At 41.2% G+C, this 4,420-nt stretch overlaps 1 long non-coding RNA gene across 1 annotated transcript; it reads left to right on the top strand.

Annotated features, from left to right (window-relative positions):
- The first annotated feature begins 1,563 nt into the window (after positions 1–1,563).
- Positions 1,564–3,784, top strand: LOC145424503 (uncharacterized). The gene is made up of 2 exons (XR_013905590.1): positions 1,564–3,205; positions 3,409–3,784. It is a non-coding gene; the product is annotated as an uncharacterized LOC145424503 (long non-coding RNA).
- The last annotated feature ends 636 nt before the right edge of the window (positions 3,785–4,420 follow it).

Raw genomic sequence — 4,420 nt, 5'->3', positions numbered from 1 at the left:
CAAACGGGGGGCGGGATTGTGCCTTGTAGCCGTCCTTGACCGTAGTGTAGCAGTGGTCCAGTGTCCTTTCACCCCTGGTGGGGCAGGTGATGTGTTGATAAAAGTTCGGCGCTGCGCGTTTGAGGTTGGCGCTATTAAAGTCCCCCGTCACAATAAGCGCAGCGTCCCGGTGTTGTGTCTGGTGCTGTGTGAGTGCCTCATGCAGCTCGCATAAGGCGGTGACCGTGTCCGCTTGTGGTGGAATATAAACGGCACTTACAATGACCGATGTAAATTCCCGAGGTAGATAAAAAGGACGACACATGATGGACAGTAGTTCCAGATTTGGTGTGCAGGAGCGTGTGAGAGGAACAACGTTCGCACTGTTGCACCAGTTGTTGTTCACCATTAAAGACACGCCGCCTCCCCTTGACTTCCCCGAGTCCCGTGTCCTGTCCATGCGGTGAACCGAGAAGAACTCGGCCGGCTGGATGGCGTGGTCCGGCACCGCTGGGTTCAGCCATGTCTCGGTGAAGCAGAGGAGATTGCAGTCCCGAATGTCTCTCTGGAACTTTATCCTGGCCCTGAGGTTTGTCAAGCTTGTTCTCCAGTGACTGGACGTTGGCGAGCAGGATGCTAGGCAGAGGTGTGCGGTGTGCACGAGCTCTCAGCCTGTTCCTGACGCCGGCTCGCTTCCCTCTAGGCCGCCGCCGCTTCCCTTTGTTCTCCCTCGAGATCTCACTCGGCCAGCTCGGATCCGGAGTTAAAAACTTCGAATTGTGAGTACATTGTATACCAATAGAAACAAGAGTGTCACTGTCATACCTAATGTACCCAATGGTGATGATTTTGCCGATTTAGAAACGCTGAAAACTAACTTAAAAAACAAAGACAAAGAAAAAGTGGTCGGAGCAGTCGTGACGGCAGCCGACCTCACCGGCGCCATTTAGCTCTGCTATCACTTCCAACATAAATGAAGACAGAAAACTAAACAGCAGTGACTTTTGTAGGGTTACTGAAGTTGGACTAGCTAGTATATAATGATGTGCTATGTGATTGCCAGTGACATAGTTATGTTAGCATAACATAAACACAGTGAAGCTGGAGGATGAACGCTAACTTGTTTCCACTCGATAAAAGTTAACGTGGGACAAATGCAATCGCATGGCAGGATGCTGTAAACAGACCATTCAGAATGTTTCTTTTTCATTTATATCGCTTGAGAATTATTGGATAGATAGTTATTTGGTTTGGTAAAAATATTAATTCAAGGTAAGACTGTTTAATGATTGTTTAATGATCCTTTGGCTCATCCAGCAATTCCAACAGATTCTTATCCCAATCTATAACATCTGATATTTTGTCAGATGTTATAGATTGTTAGGTATCAGCCACCTTGATCCCCAGTTATGGCAATAATGGTCACCAAGAGGTAACAGTGCTACATAGAGCTCTATATAGTCCATGTTAGGAGGTTAAAGGTGTGGTACTTGACTATGCCACAGGTTTTTCAACCTGGAGACCATGGTTCGAGTCCCATTGTGAGTTTTAAAAGTACTCCACAAGCACTGGGAGTGCAAACCTCTCTCAGCAATGTGATAACCCTGTCATAACATCACCCTCAACAAATTAACATTAGCCAGGCTGGCAAATCAAAGGTAAAATGAAATGCTCAATTCTTCACAGATTCTATGATAAAATTTGTGGTTTTGTGATGTCAACGTCTTGGGACTCTGATGCACTGACTTTTCCTGTAGTGTCAGCAAAGGCTTTATATTTGTGGTCTAGCAGTTGCTGGCAGCCACAGTGCCAGTCAGTGTCAAAGAAAATGACATAAGAACCTGCTAATAACAAGCTAACGGTGTTGGGGAACACCCAGTCCCCACAGTGTATTTATAGACAGGCACAGTCCACTCTTTAACAGTTTCTCAGATTGTTTAGTCCAACTTTGTTCAAAAGTTCTAAGATAGACTGAGGCTTCGTGCTTTGCTAAAACAGAACCAGTCTGATCTGCCTGTTGTTAAAAAGCCTGCAGTATAAAGACAGAAATAATCTTATTTGTTTGTATCATAAAGACTTTGTTGTACTCTATTATCCCAATGGAGCCTACACTCAAAAAAGTCAACTAAGGCAGTTGTTTGATTAATTCAACAGACATTTGTCTATTTAACATGAGCATATTGAGTTTAGGTTTTTAAATCATTATCAGTTATTGGTTTAACATAAAATAATAAAAGGTTTAATGAACTAGATTTGCATTCTTCAGTTCAATTAAATGTAATTATTTTAAATCAACAACTCTAAAACCGATGCCTAGTGCACATGCTCAAACTTCCCAGAAGTGAAGAGGCGGGAATGTGGAGAAAGTTAAATGTGTTCAGTGAACTGCCGTTTCCCTCTGCGGAATCTTCCACAATACAGGTAAGAAATAAATAACTGAAAATATCTTAGTCAAACGAAGTTGTTCCGTCCGTTAATTGTTTAACAATGTTTTTAATTCCAAATGTGTAAGTTGTCATTAGACAGCGGGAGTGGAGCAAATACAGTGAAAATCGGGTATTAGACCGTGCCAATCCGTACCGTCTAATACCTGATTTATAATCCGCTCCGGCTATATTTATATTATTATTAGCATTTCCACTTCATTGTTTTTCATTTTTTTTGTTACCCGTTTTTGCAGTTAGTCTTATAGTGTTTTTAGCGGTTATTGATATGTTTAATTCAATATTTAACACGTTTGTAATTCACTTTCAAAGTAAATGAAGTTAGCTAAAGCTAGTATGGTTGTCTCATTGAACTTTTACCTAGCTATGTTAGCATTCACTTTGGTTTTAAATGATGGTTATTGCAAGACATGGTCTTTCTTCACTTTTTTTTATTATCATTTGCATTTCTTCTTTCTTTCTTTCTCTCTCCTTTTTTTAAGCATTCGGCCTCTCGCAGTAAGGCAAGTTAAACTAGCGTGCACGAGTTGCTAAATATTAGCTGTGTCCAAATTCAGGGGCTGCATCCTTCGAATTGACTTGAACGCTAGTGCATGGGGAAAAAGAGCATAAACACGAGGTCAGAGGAAAAGAAGGAGTTTTTGCGAATCACCACAAAGCCTCTGCTATCTACTTTCTTTGATGAGCTTGACCAGTACACGCCACGCTTAATGGAAATCTTTCTGAGCAAAGGAGGGACACCTGGAAAGAAAATAAGAGGTCTCATGCTTGCCATCTCCAAGGTTTGTATTAGGATTGAGTAGACGATGTCATAGGCAGCAAAAATAACTTTTATTTGGAGATGAAGTTGTCAATTTTGTTTCGGCTTAACAAATGGTACATGCCAGGTTCTAACCTAAAGAATAATTATGCAACTTAACTGATTACCCTAGCTTTAAGAAAAACAGCCTGGTTTTGGCTCATATTATCTCCTCCTCCTCTCCAGCATGACAACATCCATACCAGACGAGCATGCATCTTGAAGTCTTTGTGCATCTACCTAAACGAAGACTATGAGAAGTTAATAAAGGAGACTTGGTGAGTCACTGTGACAGCATGTTGACTGTAACATTCTCATACAAATTGTGACGTTGCCTCAAATGCAAATTGTTAAAATTAAAATTTTGAGATTAGCAACAAGACACCTGGTATTGGGGAAAGGATGTCTTGAATACCAAACAGCATTAAGCGTTGCAATAAAGAATTTCTGGAATTTGGTATTGGAAGGAAAGAAATTTATGCATCCCGTAGTTGAACTAGATACACAAACATACAATGCATTTAACATGCATCAAGACAATATTGCTTTTGAATCTGTACTTGGATTAAAACAAGTCCTGTTGTTTTTTCATTGCTATGGTCATCAGTATTTGTAAATAGAAATGTCTATGAACTTTGAGCTGTTTAGTACTAACACTTCTATACCTGTTTTATTTTAGCAGCTGAGTTAGCCTTTTCCCGAGTCCTGTTCCCCTAAGTTACTCTTGCTACGTCCAACAAACAAATGGTTTCCTCTGCGCACCAACGGGTACCCAAATGTGCGAGCAGACATGCTTCATAATGTTCGGTACATTTACCTGGGAGTGGGGCCATCCACACTGTTTAATCCATTCACGTTGTTTTTGACTTTGTGAATGGAAAGAACACAACTCCTCCAGACACAATCTCTCGCCGTATCGGTGGGCACACTGCTTCACCATCTTGCTTGAGGTTAATGTTTGTCAGACACAGTAACGGTTGCTTTAATGTGTATTTGGACAATGGCCCTTTCGGGGGAGGGGCCGGTGAGAGGTCAATTATAAGATAAGATAAGATAAGATAAGATAAGATAGAACTTTATTAATCCCTCGGGTGGGTTCCTCTGGGAAATTCGACTTCCAAAAAAAGCACAGCAACGACCGAAGTTACAGTTACAGAACTGTTATATATATATACACACACACACACACACACACACA

Source organism: Astatotilapia calliptera, chromosome 23, assembly GCF_964374335.1.
Source record: "Astatotilapia calliptera chromosome 23, fAstCal68.1, whole genome shotgun sequence".
NCBI classification, from domain to species: Eukaryota; Metazoa; Chordata; class Actinopteri; order Cichliformes; family Cichlidae; genus Astatotilapia; species Astatotilapia calliptera.
Note: the sequence above shows the minus strand (reverse complement) of the source record. Positions and strands in the feature narration are given on the sequence as shown.